Source organism: Pongo pygmaeus, chromosome 15 (assembly GCF_028885625.2).
Source record: "Pongo pygmaeus isolate AG05252 chromosome 15, NHGRI_mPonPyg2-v2.0_pri, whole genome shotgun sequence".
In the NCBI taxonomy this organism is placed as follows: domain Eukaryota; kingdom Metazoa; phylum Chordata; class Mammalia; order Primates; family Hominidae; genus Pongo; species Pongo pygmaeus.
In genome coordinates, this window is record NC_072388.2 from 68,443,604 (window position 1) to 68,464,246 (window position 20,643).

At 48.0% G+C, this 20,643-nt stretch overlaps 1 pseudogene; it reads right to left on the minus strand.

The window, feature by feature from the left end:
* Positions 1–16,859: 16,859 nt before the first annotated feature.
* LOC129012355 (large ribosomal subunit protein eL24-like) lies at positions 16,860–18,729 on the minus strand (annotated as a pseudogene).
* Between the last annotated feature and the right edge of the window lie 1,914 nt (positions 18,730–20,643).

The window sequence follows — 20,643 nt, forward strand, 5'->3', positions numbered from 1 at the left end:
TTGAAAGCCTTGCCCCCTCCTTCCAAGCCCCTTTGGATGTGTGCATACACACGCACACGTACACTCACAGTGGAGCTTGTCCGTTTGGCATTAAGCATAATGCCTGTAAGTCAGAGCTGAGGAGCTGAGGCCTAACGCCCGTGGAGCACCCTCAGGACAGGGAGGAAAGCTGGGGGTCGTGGTTGCCCTCTCCCCCATGTGGCGGCTGAATGCATTTTTCACTTGAAGTTCCAGGAGAAGCCCACTAGTAGGAGCTGTGCTGCAGCATGCCGCTTTGTCCCCATCCTTAGGACAGCTCTGTGGGCTGGTCCCTCTCTGCCTCTCCACTTCTCCTCACCATGAACCATTCGGCCACTCCTTGAGTCCCGTGACATATTCCTGACATTAAGCTGTCTCTTCTTGCTCCCCTAACAGCTCCTAGAGAGAAGAGACACCGTAAACATGATGCGTTCTCTCCATTTCAAAGCTATGAAAACTAAGGCATAGAGAGGAGAAGCGATTTCTTCAGATGGGGCCAAAGAGGTGGATGGGAACTAACTGAGAAGAATCCACTTGGAAATAGGACACTTTGGGGGTTTGCCATGTTAGCTAGGCTGTTCTCAAACTCCTGACCTCAATCTAGTGGCATCCAAAGCTGGGAAGGACTCTGAATCACGATATTAGCCATAATAGCCAGGGCCTCAGCCTAGAACTGGAGACTGGCTGCCACAGGGATGGCTGCTGTCTCTGCTTGCCTCTAGTTCTTTGTGTGATGGTGGCTTTGCTCTCTCCCACTGCAAACACCTGGACAAGAACACAGCCACTGGCAGTCCCAGTGTGGCTGCTAGGGAGAATACCTGCCGAGGACAGATGCGGAGGTGTGGGTGTGTATGAGGTGCAACCTGCCAGGATGAACTGTTGCATCACAGGGTGAGTCATGTTGAGGAACAGTGGCAGTGGCAGGACCACATCCTTTCTGGGCTCCAGCTGCCGCTTCCTCAAGGCTGGGTCAGCAATGGTTGTCATGGCAACAGCCTGATGGGAAGGTCTCAAGGAAAACGCTGAGGCTGGAGTATTTTGAATCGTATTTGCCTGTCAATGAGTCCCTCTCTTGCTAAGAACCAAAGAAAGAAAAGCCCGACTATGTGGGTCCATCTCACTCTGAGTAGGGAGGTCAGTAGAAGTACCTTGTGGTGTCAAGTTTGGGTTTCCCTCCCTCCCCTGAGGTTTCAGGGGGCAGGCTGGCACTAGCTTTGCCTGTTACCTGTTAACAAAGATGTATGTGCCTGCACTTAACGTTTCTTCTCAAGGCATGAGGAAAAGCACACTGCCGTGAGGTACCTGGGATAAGTGTAGCCCCCTCTCCTAAGTGGTCTCCTTGCAGCCAGATTCTCCTCCAGCTGCTGCCCAAGTGATCTTTCAAACAAGTGAATCCCATCAGCTTGCTTCCCTGCTTAAATCCTTCAGTGGCTCCAGATTCCTGGCCAAATAAAGTTCAGTACCTGAGCTTGACAGTCCTCCTCCTTATCTTGCCTTCTCTGGACTCTGTGTTGCTGTCACTGTCCTCTGCTCACACTCCCTGCAAATCTCTATTCCCAGAGAGCTTCCTGCCTCTGGGTCTTTGTGCACATTGTGTGTTTGGAATGTCTTCCTGCTTCCACCAGAGAACCTTGTCTCCTTTAAATAAAATGTGTGACTCTCAGATGAGAATAGTGCCAGCCAAGTGACCTTGTCTCCAGTCTCCTGAGCCCTTTGCGTGCCTGAGGCCACAGCCAGGCCTGCTCAGCCCTTCTGTCCATCCCCTGGATGGACTTCCCCTTTAAAGATTAGCAGCTCTAAGATAAATTAAAACCCCTCTCCTTGCTTCCTTTTGCCTCTTTGAGAAGGATTCATTCCTTCATCCGACAAAGATTTAATGAATGGCCATTATGCACCAAGAACTTACTGTTCCAGGCACTTGGATACATTAGCGAACCAAACAAATCCCTGCCCTCATGAAGCTTATGTTCTGGCAGGAGAGATGGACAATACACAATGTATGTGAGAAAAAATATCATATAATATATCTAAAGGCATTAAGAGCTATGGTAAATAGAAAAGGTAGAGCAAGGAAGGGAGTTTGGGAGCCCTAGGAAGAAGGGTGGGACAGGTGGCAATAGCGTATAGAGTGGCAGGATCAGCCTTGTCTTAGTCAGCTAGAGCTGCCATAACGAATGCCCCAGGCTGGGTGGCGTAAGCAGCGGAAACATTTCTCACGGTTCTGGAGGCTGGACATCCAAGATCAAGGTGCTGTCGAGGCAGGTTTCATCCTGACTTGCATCTTCTCCCGGCTTGCAGGTGGCTGCCATCTCGCTGTGTGCTCACATGCCCATTTCTTTGTGCTGGCTTATGCAGAGCACTGCAGTGTCTCTTCCTCTTCTATGAGGATACCAGCTCTATGGGATGAGGCCCCACCCCATGACCTCTCTTAACCCTAATTACCTCTTGTAAGCCCTATCTCCAAACATCATCACATTCGGGGTTGGGCTCTTAAACCAAAAAGAACTTGAAACAGGTCTCAATCAATTTTTTTTTTTTTTTTTTTTTTTATGAGACAGAGTCTCACTCTGTCCCCTAGGCTGGAATGCAGTGGCATCATCTCGGCTCACTGCAACCTCCACCTCCTGGGTTCAAGCAATTCTCGTGGCTCAGCACCCCAAGTAGCTGGGATTGCAGGCGTGCACCACCACACCGGCTAATTTTTGGTATTTTCTTTTTTTTCTGAGATGGATTCTTGCTTTGTCGCCCAGGCTGGAGTGCAGTGGCGCAATCTCAGCTCACTGTAACCTCTGCCTCCCAGGTTCAAGTGATTCTCCTACCTCAGCCCCCTGAGTAGCTGGGATTACATGTGCCCACCACCATTCCTGGCTAATTTTTGTATTTTTAGTAGAGACAGTGTTTCACCATGTTGGCCAGGCTGGTCTCAAACTCCTGACCTCAAATGATCTGCCCGCCTCAGCATCCCTAAGCGCTGGGATTATAGGCGTGAGCCACCGTGCCCAGACTTCTTTTGAGTCTTTGATGAGCCTTTCACTGAATACATAATTTACATGAGGCGCGGGGGCGGAGGGGTGGTAGAGGAATAGTCCCTATGCCATATCTAGCTCAGTGAATCTGCATTTTTACATCAGAGGAAGCAATCAGATATGCATGTGTCTCAAGTGAGCAGAGGGATGACTTCAGAGTTCTGTCATTTGTCCCAGCCTGTGAAGACAGGTTATCCATTCACATTTTCCGGGTAAAATTGAGCAGATCCATTTCAGGGTAAAAATCTTGGGGCCCTAGAATTTCCTAATGAGGAAATTGTGAGGGAGGTATGTAGCTTTTTTATCTTTGTAACTATCTTATTATTTAGGAATAAAATGGGAGGCAGATTTGCATGATGCAGTTCTCAGCTTGACTTTTCCCTTTGACGTGGTGATTTGGGGGGTCTTGAGATTTGCTTTCCTTTCACAGCCTTCAACATAGGAATTTGGAGGGCAGACACAATTCAGTCCATACCAAGCCTCATTAAGAAGGTGAGATTTGAGCATAGAATTAAAGGAGGTGAGAATTAGAATATCTGGGAAGAGCACTCCAGGCAGTGGTGTGGCTACAGCAAAGATCTTGGGGCAGGAATGTGCCTGGCATGTTGGAGGAACAGCAAAGAGTCCACTGTGGCTGCAGTGGGCAGAGCAAGGAGGACAATAGTGAGAGGTGAGGTTAGAAAAGCGATGGGACTCGGTCCTGTAGGGCCTTGTAGACCATGTAAGGCCTTTGGCTTTTCCTCCGAGAGAAATGGGAGCCATCACAAGGGGGGCTGACCAGAGGGACCACATGATCGGCCTTATGTTCTAAATGACCACCCAGTACTGTATTGAGACTAGGACATAGGGGTAAAGGTAGGAAACAGAAGGACCTGCTAGGAAACTTCTACAGAAATCCAGATAAAGAATGATGGTGGCTGAGACCACAGTGATAAGAATGGTGGCAGTGAGATGTCAGATTCTGTACATATGTGGAAGGTAATGTCCACAGAATTTCATAACAAATTGGATAAGGAGTGTGAAAGGAAGAGAGGAGTGAAAAATGACTCTTAAGATTCTGGCAGGGAAGAATGGAGTTGCCGTCAGTTGAGATGAGGAAGGCTGCCAGTAGAGCAGGTAGCGGTGAAAAGATCAGCTGCCTCAGTTTTGGACATGTTGAGTTTGAGATGTCTGCTAGACATCCAGGCGGATATATCAGGTAGGTAACTAGGTATATAAGCCTGGTTTGGAGAGAGACCCGGGATGCAGATAGAAGTTTGGGAGTCATCCCATGCCGATGGTATTTAAACTATGAGAGCAGATGAGATCATCAAGGGAGTGAGAGAGGAGCCAGGACAGTGGTCTAACCCTGGTGTATCCCAAGAAGATCAGCTGCCATGGAGATTGAGAACAAGGCTGATTTGCTCAAAACCAGGGTGCCCAAGGAATGACAAAAGGGAGATGGATAATATAGACCAGGTACCGTGGGTCACCAGAGACAAGTTTCTGCTCTCCATGTTGTTGACCTCCTTGCAAGGCCACATTTCCCAGCCTCTGCCCTAAGACTATCCTGCTGTGGCCCAGAGGTTCTCAATGCTAATTCGTGGCCTTTTAAAAAAATAAGCATAAGGCCCGGTGCGGTGGCTCACGCCTGTAATCCCAGCACTTTGGGAGGCTGAAGCGGGTGGATCACGAGGTCAGGAGTTCAAGACCAGCCTGGCCAAGATGGTGAAACCCCGTCTCTACTAAAAATACAAAAAATTAGCCGGGCGTGGTGCATGCGCCTATAATTCCTGCTACTCCAGACGCTGAGGCAGAGAATTGCTTAAACCTGGAGGGCGGGGGTTGCAGGGGGCCGAGATCACGCCACTGCACTCCAGCCTGAGCAACACAGCGAGACTCTGTCTCTAAATAAGTAAATAAATAAATAAGCATAAAAATGTGAGATTAGAGCTAAAAGATCTGACTCTGATCATTCACGCCTGCGAGGTTTCCCTCCCTACGGCTCAGTTCCGATGCACTCCTGGGGGGAGGGGAGGTGCTTTGCCTGGCCGCCCCTTCTCCTGGAATCCTGTCTCGGCCGCTTCCCCCACCCCTGTTCCCGGGCTTGTCTCAACCCCACCCAGTGGCTGCTGCTGTCTGCGCCCGAGGACCTCATCTCCTCTCAGAGGCTGGCTCCCCGCGCCCCGCATCCCACGCTGGGACACGAGTGTGGCCTTGCCAGGGTGGGCGGGACACGGCCTCCTTCCTTCACATCCAACGCAGGTGAGGCTCAGCACTCATTGTCTCACTGGCAGCAGAGACAAAGCTTTGGAGGCTCCACGGGATAATCAATAGCGAGAACGCTCCCAGGGACCTCCGGAAAGAGACACCATTGGTTGCAGGCCTCCAGGTTCTCGTCTGCCTGGTGAGTGAGGTGGCACGCAGCGTCAGTCCTCTGCAGGAATTTGTGCTGGGGTAAAGGCGCGCTTCGTGCAGACTGCGGAACTGGAGGCCGAGGGCTGGGGTCCCTGGGCCGCGGGCGGGTTCCGCGTGCCCCTCCCTCGCCGCACCGCGCGGTTCCGCCAGGGGGCGCCAGGCACCGGCCCCCGTTCTCTGGGCTCCCTGCGCAGGTCCAGCTGTGCTCCAAGATTATCTTTCCTTCTATAGCTCACTAGATCTTCTTATGCTCACAGGGGTGCCATCCCTCACTCCAGAGCCATCCTCAGAATTTAAAAGCAGAATTAGAAAAATCCTTGCTCCACCAGCCTGGGCAACATAAGGAGATCCTGTCTCTACAAAAAATGAAATGCAGTCCCAGCTACTCAGGAGGCTGAGGTAGGAGGATCACTGGAGCCCAGGAGTTCGAGGCTACAGTGAGCTATGATCGAGCTGTTGCACTCCAGCCTGGGCCACAGAGCGAGACCCGCCTCTAAAACAATAATAATAGTGAAAAATTTTAAAAATAAATAAAAAAGAAAAATCCTCACTCTTTAGCTATTGAATTTTGTGGCGGTGATTTCTTCGGAAACTGCCTCTTCCCACCCCCACTCCACCCACACACAGGCTGAGCTACATCAGTACAGAGCCTGGCACTCCGGATGCTGGCGGAATTGATTCACTAGCATGAGCAGGAAGGTCCATTTGAAGAGATCACTCCAAAACAGCGGTTCACGACAAGGTGGGAGTGGAAGGGAATGTTCTCCTGGGAGTGGGTGGGGGTGGGGTTTCAGCATGTGGACCTGGTACAGCAGCGTTTGAAAATACCTTCAGTATTCTAATATAATTTAAAATAATAATTAGCTGGGTGTGGTGACTCGCGCCTGTAATCCTAGCTGCTAGGGAGGCTGAGGTGGGAGGATTCCTTGAGCCCTAGAGTTCGAGACTAGCCTGGACAGCATAGCAAACCCCTGTCTCATATAAATAATAATAATAATAATAAAAATGATTATTATTCAATGTTTTTGTCATTCAAACCACAGGTAGTAAAGCTTGACAGAATTTTTGTGGGTGGGACGTGAGCTAAAAATGTTGAGAACCAGGACCTAGCAGATTGTCTGCTATAAGTTCCCTGGCTGTGGAGGATGGAGCCTCCCCTGAAGAGCAGTATTGGTCCTTGGGACAGTGGCCGCAGTCCAGCCCATCACAGAAGGGAATTGTGCTCCCTGGGGCTGGAAGCTGGGGTCTGGGGTGGCGGGAGGTGGGGAGGAACTTGGAGATTCGGCTCACTGTCAGTCTTGTTAAGGAGGCTGATGTCTAAAGTGGGAACCACACCAGGTAAGCTGTGTTCTAAACTGCTCCTTGTTTTCTTGGCAGAATGGTTCATGCAGGACAGAAAAAGGAGAGACAAAAGACTGTCAGGAGAGTGACTGTTTGGTCCAAATGAGGACTCAGGACCCCCAGTGGACCCAGAGAAAAAGACACTTTGGGTGAGAAGGGTGTGGGAGGTGATCACTATGCACTTATGCTGGAGCAAAATGACACCAGGGGAGGTTGACCAGCACCCTCTGGGTTCATTCTTTTCATAAGGAAGACTTCTGGTCTCTTACTTTGTTCCTTGAATGGATTTACATCCCAGAAAGATGTGTGCTCTGTGCAAATGAAGGGGTGCTCTTCCACTGTAAAGAATGCATTGGCTTTCTGGACTGGGGGGCCGGCTGGCACAAGCCTTTCCCAGGATAGAGCAGTTTCTGAAAGGGTTTTTGGAGCTGCAGAGTCAAGGACCAGGCTGGGAGTCTTGGTGACCCCACCAAGCACAGAGAATGCCAGGCGCCTGATTGGAGAAGGCTGTGGGAGTCTTCTAGAACAATCATGCTAACTGCACACACCATCTGCATGAACCAATACCAGGTTGTATTGGTATTCGGCCATCTTGTACTGTTTCCTCAGGGTGTCCCTAGAGTGTTTTGTTTTTGACTAGCATTTAAGCAGCCTGCAGGCAGGGACTGCATTTCATACACAGTGTGTGCCTCCCAGGAGCCAGGTGCAGCTGGGGTGTGTGACTGTGAGACTCCTTGCTGTCCATGACATACTGTCAACCCCACTGCCTCAGCTTACTCCCCAGTCACTCCTTGAGGTAACAGGGCTGGTGCTTTTACAATTCTCATTTTAAAGATGAGGAAATAGGCTGGGTGTGGTGGCTCACGCCTGTAATCCCAGCCCTTTGGGAGACCGAGGCAGGTGGATCATTTGAGGTCAGGAGTTCGAGATCAGCCTGACCAACATGGTGAAACCCTATCTGTACTAAAAACACAAAAAAATTACCAGGGTGTGGTGGTGCATGCCTGTAATCTCAGCTACTCGGGAGACTGAGGCCTGAGAATCGCTTGAACCCAGAGGTGGAGGTTGCAGTGAGCCGAGATCACACCACTGCACTCCAGCCTGGGTGACAGAGTGAGATTCCATCTCAAAAAAAAAAAAAAAAAAAAAAAAAAAAGATGAGGAAAGAGAGGTCAGTGAGTGCTAGCCTCAAGAGAACCTCGAAATCCCACTCTGCCTAGCCCTGACCACCCTTGTCTTCAATCCTTGAGGAACAGAATGATGCCAGGTGTAAGTCGTTCAGGTATCTCCCCAGTACCTCCACCTGGGGAGGAGATAATGCTCTCAGCCTACATGGTGGGGAGGGTGACCACGGTGCGGGGTGAGGGGAAGGCTCTTCTGCCATGCTTTGGGACTTCCCTTTCTGTGTGAGTGTGAGGTAGGTGGATTGCACCTACTCAGCATGGATTTTGCACAGAAAGTCTTGCTCGCTTTTCCTTGGTGTGATTTTTATTGAACTCACCTTTCGTTACTAAGGGAGTGTTAAGTTGGTTTGGGTTTCAGGAGAAAAGAAACATAGCCTACTTAGGTGAGCCCCCCAGCCTACATTAAGGAATCTCTTACATGGGACAGCCTGGTCCACCCAGGCAAAAATGTTTCAGTAATAAATAATTTGCATTTGCCCGCCCTATGATGGAACAGGAGTGGAGGATACAGTCTCTGGCCAGATCCCATGATCCTGTCCTCATCCCACAACGTGAACTAAGGACCCTCCCATGCTCCCACTGCCACAAAAGGCAGAATTGGGGCTGGAACATCTGACCCAAGTCCACACCTGTTTCCTGTCCCCTTCTGCATTTCTGAGTCTTGAAGCGATGCTGGGCCAAAGTAGGGGTGGTCCTTGGCTGTCCTGAGAGGAGCTTTGCACACTGGCTCTAAGTTCCTATTTCAGTTGATGGTTCTATAGTGGATGAGCTCCACATTCAATTCTTATACCCCTGCAGCTGCCGTAGGAGGCAGGGTGACCTGTCACCAAGGCAGCTCCCACAACCTGGTCACAGCTCTTTCCTCAGGGCGTGTTACCCAGCATGAGCTAAAGTCCTTGGGAGCTTCTAAGACCACTTGAAGGAGGAAATTTATTCTGTGTCTTTCCTTCTCTCTTTCTCCCTCCCTCCCTGTCTTCTTTTATCTTTCCTTCCCTTCCTTTTTCCTCCCATCCATTCACTCAAATCTAGGCTACGCATCCCTGTGGTGTGCTAGCTATTGTTTCTCTAGGTGAAGAGGCATCAGAAACAGAATACTTCCCCTGAGTCAGGAGCAATACTGAATTATTCATAGGCCAATCTATTGCAAGTTTTAGAGGGAATTTTCTTCAAGGTTGTGGCTGTGAGGCTGCAGAGTGAAAGGTGTAATGAATATGCCTAACATTCACAGAGGTGAGAAATGCTGTCTGGACTCACACAGCCCAGGGTCTCAGGCTCACACAGCCCCGGGACAATCGCAGTGAAGAGAAATGCCCTGAATAGAGAATCACACTGTCTTGGCCTTGGTGGATGGAACCCTAATCTCCCCGAACTCTTCAATCTGTGGGTTGATGGATTAAACACACATGTATTCAACATAAGTGGATAGCTGGGTCTCCTCAAACTCTACACCTGTATGGAATCCATTTCCCCTTGTTCTGGACCATTTAGAAGGGCACATGGGTAACTGGAGCTGTCTGACAGAGATACTGGCTGGAGAAGCGGTGAGGTCCCCAACACTGAAATGGTTTGGGTTGGAAATGATGAGTAACCATCAGGCATGCTGTGGGAGGGGCTCCTGCTCTGGGTAGAGATGGGACTGGATGTCTGTAGATGATCAAAGCCATTTTATTAATCAATTTGAGGGTCAAGATCATCCTCACATCTGAGTATCTTGAAAGGTTCCTCACAAATCTAAGATTCAACTACTAGGAATAATGGTCTCAAAGTAGAGTCTGAACTTGGATTCCCTTAGACTCAAAACTGGAATCTGAACTTGGATTCCCTTAGACTCACAACTATTTGGCTTTGTCAGGTGTTGCTTCTTGGATTTGCCTCCTGACTGTTGCCAATCTCCTCCCTACCTCATAGTCTTCATTCACCCCCTGCAGTGCCCCACTGATGACACCATTCTGCCAGTGACGCCTGGATCTCCCATGGCATCGCCTACCTTCTAGGTAGCTTTACAGAGAGGAAGTGTAGCCTCATGGAGAAACCAGCAACTCTGGAGCAGGTGGACTTACTTAGATTAATATCTTGATTTCACCATTATGGCTGGGTGACTTTGGCCAAATCGACAAACCTCTCTGACCTTCACTGTCCTCTTCTGCAAAATGAAAATAGTAACAACCATTATTTATAGGATTGTGAGGTTTATATGAAATAATGGAAATAAGGCACTTGGCCAGGCACAGTGGCTCATGCCTGTAATCCCAGCACTTAGGGAGGCAGAGGCAGGCGGATCATCTGAGGTCAGGAGTTCAAGACCAGCCTGACCAACATGGCAAAACCGCATCTCTACTAAAAATACAAAACTTAGCAGGACTTGGTGATGCGTGCCTGTAATCCCAGCTACTTGGGAGGCTGAGAGAGAAGAATTGCTTGAACCCAGGAGGCGGAGGTTGCAGTGAGTCGAGATCTCACCACTGCACTCCAGCCTGGGCAACAGAGCAAGATTCTGTGAAAAAAAAAAAAAGAAAAGAAAGAAAGAAAGAAAAGAAGGCACTTGATACAATGCTTAGCACATCCCTCCCCAGCTTCATTGTTCTCTTGTGTCTCTTGTCCTTGACCATGCAATTCCATAGACATTATTCCCCTCCTATGACAGAGATTTCTAATTGCCCGCTAGTGCCCATCTCCCCTTCTTCCCTCTTAGTTTTAGTTTGACACATGGCTACTTAGTTAGACACTATATATTCCAGCCTCCCTTTCAGCCAGGAGTTGCCACGTGACTAAGCTCTGGCCAGTGGAATGATGCAAGCAAAAGTGATGCGTGCAGCTTCTTCAAGAAGAAATTGTTTGCCTTCCACAATTTCCATCTTTCTTCCTGGAATGTGAGAGTGGTGCTGGTGTGTTAGCTTTGATCATGCAAATGAGGAAAACACCCTAGAAAATGGCAATGGGCCCCAGACAACCTCTTGACATGGGACTATCTTCCCAGCCTGGACCATTCATCTACCTATAGATTAGTATGCAAGAGAAAAACAAGCCTCTTCTCAGCCTCTGCTCATTCTCCCACCTTGACTTAGATGTCACTTCACCATCTCTGACTCTCCAAGACCAGTGCTTCCTGTGAACCTTCACTCATGTCCTCATGTCTGCAAGCCCCACAAGACTGGGAGCACCATGAGGAAGGGACCACGGTCTCATCTCCGCAGGTTTTCTCAGGAACAGGAATACAGTAGGCACTTACTAAATATTGAATAAATCGATGATAGTGCCACACGCTTACAAACTGCCTTAGTCCTTGCCTAAAGGGATCTTAAGCACTTCTACCTGCTTGATCTCCAGCAAAAACAAAAGAACAATTCCCATTTTTTTTCTCCCTTCCTCCAAACACACTCAGGGCTTTCTTCCATGTCCAGTTGGCCAGAGCAGACCTGGAAAGAAGCCTTCCCCAAGGGGCCTTGTTGACTATGGCCAAGGCCTGGCCCAGTGCTGGACACCAGTCTATGTGAGTATATTTCTGTAAGTCCATAGTTACTAGCAGAATCCCACCCTAGTGTGAGACCTGGTAGGGTTTGACCAGGTCCATGAAGTGTAGTAGCAGTTGCCCGACTAGACTATTTTTGCCTTGAAAACCTAGGCAAAAACAGAGGCTTTGATTAAAAAAAAAGGGGGGGTGGGATGGGGAGAGGATTCACAGATCAAATGTAATTGGAAAAGGCATGCAAACTTTTTCAATTTATACACAGCAACAGAGGTCTATTTACAGATCTGGGATGGGGTTGGGCTTAATGGCTCATGCCTGTAATCCCAGCACTTTGGGCGGCTGAGGTGGGAGGATCGCTTGAGCCCAGAAGGTTGAGGCTGCAGTGAGCCATAGTTGCACCACTGCACTCCAGCCTGGGTGACAGAGTGAGACCCTGTCTCAAAACAAACAAACAAACAAACAAACAAACCAACAAAGAAACGAATCTGGGATGGAGCAGTCCTAGTGGACTTCTCTAGTCATTGTGTAGAAGGCGCTATGCAGCCTCCAAGGACCAAGGTCTTGCAGCCAACTCTGAAAGCCAGGGCTCTGGCTCCCAGCCAGCCTTTCCTTGAAGACATTTCTTGAGCACATTGCCCTTGGCAGCAGTTAGATGCTGCTGCTTTTTATTAGTGCTTCCTTCTCTTTTTCCAGGCCCTCTTTTGGGGTTCTTTCTGCAGACAGTGGCTTTTGTTTTAGCCTGAGGGTTCAGAAGAGGACAGTGGGCTGGCCTCACCACCCATCAGCCTCTGCTTTGGGGACTGAATGCACGACGTCATCCACACTCCTAAACTGACCTCCAAATACATACAGTTGTGATCTCACTGCTCAGGAGGGCTGGAAACCATGGCAGCTCTCCTGAGGGCTCAGTGGGGCCAGCCACGCTCAGCTGGAGGTGTAAGCAGATTTTTTTTTTTAATTGAGAAGGAGTCTCACTCTGTTGCCCAGGCTGGAGTGTAGTGGCATGATCTCTGCTCACTGCAACCTCCGCCTCCCAAGTTCAAGCAATTCTCCTGCCTCAGCCTCCCAAGTAGCTGGGATTATAGGCGCCTGCCTAATCCCATGCCCAGCTAATTTTACTGTATTTTTAGTAGAGATGTGGTTTCACCATGTTAGCCAGGCTAATTAGGAACTTCTGACCTCAAGTGATCTGCCTGCCTTGGCCTCCCAAAGTGCTGGGATTACAGGCATGAGCCACCGTGCCTGGCCGTGTAAGCAGATCTTTGTGGGTGAAGTTTGCCCCAGAGCAGGAGCTCTCTGTCCTGTTGCCTAAGAAGAGTAAGACTGGTGCTTTTGAGAAAAAGCAAAGTGCCAACTCAGGGGGAGAAGCTTCAGACCTCCTATTTGACTCAGGCATGCCCTCTACTGCAACCAGGTGATTATGGTGGTTTAACTGTCCTTGATGGTAGAACCAGAAGCTCTCACATTTGCGGAGACCTTTGATAGTGGTGCTGTTCTCCGCAGTCCTGTCTTTGATGGGTCATCTCATATTTCCTCCCTAGTAGAGCACAGGGTGAGGTGGGGCGGGAGGGGAGGTCATCTTCAAAGAGGCCCATCAAACAGGGGAATCTTGGGGGCCACTAATACCCTTTGCTTACATTAGCCAATGTTGATGCCAGGTCACCTTCAAAGTTCTTGTTCATCTTACTTAAACCTGTTCAGGTAACAAAGCCCTTGAAGTCTTGAATTTATGTAGTCTTAGACTTTAAAGTTCTTGAGAAAAAGATACCATAGGGGAAAATCTAAAAGACAGCTTTATGCTTTGACTTAATTTTGTCTGTGAATTGAAAAGGAACCTGCCTTTATTCAGCTTTGGGAAGGAGGGACAACTCAGGAGCTTAATTAAAGGTCACTGATCCCACCCTAGTAGACTGTTAGGCTTTGTGATCTGGGTTGAACGTGGACACCCCCAGTCAGCCTCTCTGCATCCCTTCCAGCACATTCTTTCTGAGGGTAAAACTAAACGTAATAGGTTAGCTTGTGGTTACCTTTATTTCAACAGAGCTCAACTTTTAGAACCACCTACTTAAAAGTAATGATGAAATTAATAATAAAAGTTATTTGTTGCAGGGCGTGGTGGCTCACGCCTCTAATCCCAGTGCTTTGGGAGGCTGAGGTGGGCGGATCACCTGAGATCAGGAGTTTGAGACTAGCCTGGCCAACGTGGTGAAACTGTCTCTATTAAAAATACAAAAATTAGCTGGGTGTGGTGGCACATGCCTGTAATCCCAGCTACTCTGGAGACTGAGGCAGGAGAGTCACTTGAACCTGAAAGGTGGAGGTTGCAGTGAGCCAAGATCACACCACTGCACTCCAGCATGGGTGACAAGAACGAGACTCTGCCTCAAAAAAAAGCTATTTATTGAGCACATATTATGTGCTGTTTCTCTGCATGCTTTTTCTCATTTAGTCCTCACAACAACCTGTGCAGTAGATACCATTTTTTGTTGTTAAAAATTTTTTAGGGGTAGAGACTGGGTCTTGCTATGTTGCCCAGGCTGGTCTTGAACTCCTGGCCTCAAGCCATCCTCCTTGCCTTGGCATCTCAAAGTGCTGAGATTACAGGAGTGAGCCACTACACCCAGCCTGGTAGGTATCTTTATTGTCCCCACTTTACAGATGAGGAAAATGAGGTTCAGAGAAATTATGTGATTTGCCCAAGTTGACCCAAAGGCCAGGGTTTTCTGGATTTGACACAGTTTTGCAAGAGGGCTGATTCTTAGTGAATGGGGAGAAACCAGCTTCTCCCACTTTGGGAGAGGTTGTGTCCTGCTATCCATGTCAGATGGTCCTAAAGAAACACTCGCTAACCCTTGTTCTCATGTGTAGAGAAGGATCAGAACAGGAATTAGATAAAGAAAGACATAACAAAAGGGAGTATCCGAATTTTTTCCTTTTGTCCAATGCAAGTCTGGTTTTGCAACTGAAAAATCCTAATTAATCTCAAAATTTAAAACTCCAGAAATGTTATCTCCTGGTGATTTGTCTACAGCCTCTTCTACCAGGTACAATGATTTGGTAGGCTGGCTTCCCGAAGGCTGTCACCTGTGTAGTCACACAGGGCCCGGAGTTTAGAAGGGCCCACCCTTGCTTTAATGTTCTGCTGTCCATCTTGAAATTCTTAATAATTTTTAAATGAGAGACCATGCATTTTCATTTTGCCCTGGGCACTGCAAGTTCTGTAGCTGATCCTGCAATTTAGGAGACTAAAAATAATGCGATATAACCTAGAATAGCTGCAGCCATGAGCTACTCCAGAACCAAAGCTGGGGTGCCTGGGGTCCTTCCCTTGTGTGCTCTGTTTGTGTGGAGAGTAAGTGACCACACAAGGAAGTTGTCTGTTCACTTGCCCTGCAGTGAGATCGTGTTGACATCAGAGCAGGAGCTCGGCAATGAACCCATCAGAAGAGTCCAGCAGAACAGAGATGGTGGGAGCCCTAGGCCTATTTGAAAATCCCAGGAGAACAAGGACAGGTAGCTCAAGGTTCCCTGAGTTTAGATTTGCTTGATGCCCTGACTGGTGGCAGAGGGTCTAATTTCAATGCATCTGACATTAATATATCCTTCTGATCCCAGGCTGGAGCTCAGAGCCTTCAGTACCCCATTTTGTTTAGTTTTGTTTTTGAGACAGGATCTTGCTCTGTTGCCCAGGCTGGAGTGGAGTGGCGTAATGATGGCTCACTGTACCCTCAGACTCCTGGGCTGAAGCAATCTTCCTGATTCAGCTTTCCGAGTAGCTAGGACTAGAGGTGCATCTCACCATGCCCAGCTAATTTTTTATTTTTGGTAGAGACGAGGTCTCACTACGTTGCCCGGGCCGATCTTGAACTCCAGGCCTCACGTGATCCTCCTGCCTTGACCTTCCAAAGGGTAGGGATTACAGGAGTGAGCCATCATGCCTGGCAACATTTTTTTGTTTTTTTTGAGGTGGAGTCTCGCTCTGTCACCCAGGCTGGAGTGCAATGGTGCGATCTCAGCTCACTGCAACCTCCGTCTCCCAGGTTCAAGCAATTCTCCTGCCTCAGCCTCCCGAGTAGCTGGGATTACAGGCATGTGCCACCACGCCAAGCTAATTTTTATTTTTAGTAGAGATGGGGTTTCGCCATGTTGTCCAGGCTGGTCTCGAACTCCTGATCTCAGGTGATCTCCCTGCCTTGGCCTCCCAAAGTGCTGGGATTACAGGCGTGAGCCACCACACCCAGCTGCCTGGCAACATTTTGATTTATAAATAGTTGGTCCCATCACAAGGCAATGGCAGCCCATTGAAAAACTGATGTCTGTCTTTGTTGGTTTCTCATACGTTCTCTCTCCTCTCTCCTCTTTCCTTCCTTCCTTCTTTTTTTTTTTTTTTTTAAATGCCGGCTTGCTCTGTCGCCAAGCTGGAGTGCAATGGTGCAATCTTGGCTCACTGCAACCTCCGCCTCTTGGGTTAAAGCGATTCTCCTGCCTCAGCCTCCCAAGTAGCTGGGATTACAGGCATGTGCCACCATGTCCGGCTAATTTTTTGTATTTTTAGCAGAGATGGGGTTTCACCATGTTAGCCAGGATGGTCAGGAACTCCTGACCTCGTAACACCCCCGCCTCAGCCTCCCAAAGTGCTGAGACTACAGGCATGAGCCACCGCGCCGGGCCCTTTCTTTCTTTCCCTTCCTTCTCTTCCCTCCCTTCCTTCCTTTCTTTTTCTTTATTTCTTCCTTCCTTCCTTCCTTTCTTTTTCTTTCTTTATTCCTTCCTTCCTTTCTCTCTCTTATTTCTTTTCTTTCTTTCCTTCCTTCTTTCTTTTCTTCTTTCTTTCTTTCTCTCTCTCTTTCTCTTCCTTTCCTTTCCTTGCCTTGCCTTCTTTCCTTCCTTTCTTTCTTTTGAGATGGAGTCTTACTCTGTCACTCAGGCTGGAGTGCAGTGGTGCGATCTTGGCTTCCTGCAACCTTCCTTCACTTCCCAGGTTGACGCAATTCTCCCACCTCAGCCTCCTGAGTAGCTGGGATTACAGATGTGTGCCACCATGCTTGGCTAATTTTTGTATTTTTAGTAGTATTTAGATTTAGTTGTATTTGCCATGTTGGCCATGCTGGTCTCAAACTCCTGGCCTCAAGTGATCCGCCCACCTCGGCCTCCCAAAGTGCTGGGATTACAGGCATGAGCCACCGCGCCCGGCCAAAAGATCTTTCAAGGAGAAAGAAAGTCCAAGCTGCTCTGAACCATTTGGCTTCTGTGTTGTAATAAAGGTTTATAAATCATCATTGTTGGGCATCCATAGACATATATTCACTGCTTCCTTGGTCTACTCGGTCTTCTGACTGCTGTCCCAGAATTTGGGGTGTTAGCCCCCAGGCTGCCTTACTGCCAAAGTAGAATTCTGGCATCCCTGGCTGCTCTGTGCTGTTTCTATACTGTCTGCCCCCAGGGCCTCTCTCTGGCTGGCTCTGATCTGGCAGCCTGCTCATTGCTCTGCGTTGTCATGGAGAAGGTTTTAGAAACATATTGTTGAACTGTGGGTGTATTTCTGCCACCTGGTAACAAGTGGGTTTGTAGAAAAGCCACAATGGAGGAAAAGAAAGGGCTCTTGGAGGACAGAGCTAGTGCCAGGGAAGCCAGCCGCGGCAGAGGGATGGGAGCCTGCACTGCTGTTTGCTGTTTGGTATTCTGTGCAGGCAGCAGCTTGCTGGTTGCCTTGGTTCCTGCAGGACTCCTGGGAGCTTGTGGCAGACGGAAGGCCATAGCCTCTGCAGAAGTTTGCAGATCTAGGGAAATGAATTGCCGTGCAGCCCAATCTGTGGGAGGAGACCAAGTGGGCTCTCAGCCATTTAGATGCTCTGATGTAAATTTATGCTTCATGCAGACAGAAAAGCTGCCCTCTGCTTATGTATGCCATCAGGCTGCCCTTTACCCATCTGTGCCAGTTCCTCACGGGGCCTAGATGTCCTAGCCACCTGGGCACCCCCTCTACCCTCCCACCCCTAGTTCCTGCAAGGACTTCAGACAGCCAATTTAGGGCACCTGCCACACCACTGTCTGCAGCTTTGTAGGTCAAAAACAGTTGAATATTGACAATTTCATATTGTTCAACCTAATTGAAAGCTTTGGGGTGACTTGACACTTTCATCAGGCTTAGATAAGATCATTAAAGAAAATCATTAATAGATTTTCTCTTGCCTGATATAATCTCTTCCCTTCTAAATTATTCTAAATCCTGGTACTCTGTGTCCACGTTGTCTTCATCTTCCAAATGATGTATATGCTACTAATTATGCCCTGAAAGCTACAGAGCATACTGCCTTTTCCTTGAGAAGGTTTGCATACTCTTTCTACTCCTTGAGGTAGAGACTAGATCCATTCCCATGCCCATATAGAGAAAAGGTATCTTCTAATGGACTCCAAAGATATGTTAATTGGTTTGATCACAAGCACAAGAAATGATATATTTGTATTACTTGTACATTCTTTTTTAATATAGTACAATGTTTATTTAAAATCTGAACTGGGCCAGACATGGTGGCTCATGCTTTTCATCCCAGCACTTTGAAGGCTGAGGTGGGCAGATCACTTGAGCCTAGGAATTAGAGATCAGCCTAGGCAATGTGGCAAAACTCCATCTTTACAAAAAATTTAAAAATTAGCCAGGTGTAGTAGCATGAGCCTATAGTCCCAGCTACTTGGGAGGCTGATGTGGGAGGATCACCTGAGCCCGGGGAAGTTTAGGCTGCAGTGAGCCAAGATCACACCACTGGACTCCAGCCTGGGCAACAGAGTGTGAGACCCTGTCTCAGAAAAACAAAACAAAACAAAAAATCTGATCTGCCAACTTAGCATTTTTCCACCAAGTTGGGGAGCTGAAACTTTCACAGGCTTCACAATCTTTTGCTTAGGGGACGCCCTTGTGGATCTTTTTCGATGCTTGCTTAGCCTATTTTGCTTCCTGAGCAGCCCTGCGAGCTTGTTCTCGTTGAGCCTTTTTAACTTCAAATTTCTGATTCCTCTTGGCCATTAGAGCAGCAAGAGATGCACCACTAATGGCCCCCTGGAATCTGACTGCTTGGCAGTTTCTTTTCTTTTGAATTTCTTCCAAATGTCCCTTTTTGTGCTTTCTTCTGTAGAGGACAATCCGGTTTATCTACCAACGGTCCCTCTTGGAAAGGAAAGCTGACTTGTACTTTACATTAAGAAACTGGAAAACCTCCCTGTCCGTCCTGGTGTAGCACCTTCCATGTCTAGGGTAGACCTTGTACTTGCTAAAACCGTACAACTTGACCTTCATGGTGGCAGCTCCAGGGGAAAAGAAAAGATGGCAAAGGGAATGAGAGGATCATGGGAAGAGCCATTCTTCTTATGAGAAGTTTTGGCAACTTTTGAAAAGTCTGTGCTTACCCTTATCTATGTACATACGACATCTACAGACTATGAACGCATTTTGCATCAGGACCTAAATAGCAACTATCAGGTTCTGAGGCATCTGCCCTCTCCTTCCTCCTCCCTGGATCTTGATTCAGCTGCTTTAAGATGGCTGTAGTGATGGGCCTCTTATTTTTCTGTTGAGGCATGGGCTTATTTAGCCATCCTCAGCCTCTTGAGATATACATACTGCCTGAATTTTTCTGTCTGTGGCATCAGACTAGTATTTCCCAGCCTCTCCCTTTTTATTTCCTTATTTCGATGCTCTCACGGCATTCTCTTCTTTTTTGAACATAAAGATGCTTTTACTTATTTTAATAACCTCTTGTAAACCAGCCGTTTCCCTTCCCAGAGGTTTTGCACACTTCCCTCCCTGCTTTCTTTGTTTCCACTTCTTCTAGTGGCTGTAAGAAGTGGGAGTCCAGGCAGAACTCTAGACCCACCTAGGGCAGCAGAGGCAGACTGTGAAACCCAGGCCCAGAGCTTTTGGCTGAATCCACATCAAACAATGAGACTGCTTCAATCCTCATACCCTTTTGTTGTGCATTGCAAGCAGGAGGCAAGAGGGGCTTGTCTGGTAAATGCCACCTGTTGATCAGGTGAGATTAAGCCCACTGGATTTCCCTTTCCAGGAAGGAAACAGGTGAACTGCCAGACTTTCCAACACAATCCCCTGGCTTCATGTGATAATGAAAACAGGCACCTATATGTGAAGAAGTAGTCAGTTATAAGTGGGAATACTGAGTATAGACAATGCCCAGAAAATAAAAAGACAGCTGGCAGCCTGAAGATGGAGAGAGCAAAGGGGAGATTTTTATTAAATGCTCTAAAATTGATTTAAAAAATTTTCTGCCTTTAGCAGAATGAAGTCTTCTGGAAAACTACATACCTAGTGATAATTGGAAACCAAGTCCTGGACACTTGTAACCACCCGCAATAAGATCAGAATGCGTGGAGGGTCTAGAGCAAAATTTCTGGCCAGGAGAGGGGCCTTATTCCTATTATTCAAATAGACAGATGGATGGCATCTAACTTCCCTTCAAGCTCCACAATATTGTAATCTGGTGGCCTAGGAAGTTGAAGCCTAGCCACAAATGACACAAATTTGCCATAAAGTAAATAATTACCAATGAACAAGGAGGTAGAGGAGGGAGAATCTACCAGTGGGAGTTAATCAATCACACATACAAACCGCCCTTGAGTTGGACTTGCCCTCTAGAGCAGTGCTTCTCAAACTTTAATGTGCAACACGAATCACCTGGGGACCTTGCAAAAGAAAAAAAGAGAGAAAGAAAAGAAAAAGCAGACTTGGATTCAGAAGGTCTGGGGTGGAGTCTGAGCTCTTCATTTCCCTTCCTTCCTTCCTTCCTCCCTCCCTCCCTCCCTTTCTTTCTTCTTTCTCTTTCTTTCTTTTTCTTTCTTCCTTCCTCCCTCCCTCCCTCTTTCCCTTTCTTTTCTTTCTCTTTCTTTCTTTCTTTCTTTCTTTCTTTTCTTTCTTTCTTTCTTCTTTCTTTCTTTTTCTTTCCTTCTTTCTTTCTTTTTTATGGAGTCTCACTCTGTCACCAAGTCTGGAGTGCAGTGGTGCCATCACAGTTCACTGCAAACTCCACCTCCCGGGTTCAAGAAATTCTGATGCCTCAGCCTCCCAAGTAGCTGGGATTACAGGCACCCACCACCATGCCTGACTAATTTTTGTATTTTTAGTAGAGATGGGGATTTTGCCATGTTGGCCAGGCTGGTCTCGAACTCCTGACCTCAGGTGATCCACCTGTCTTGATCT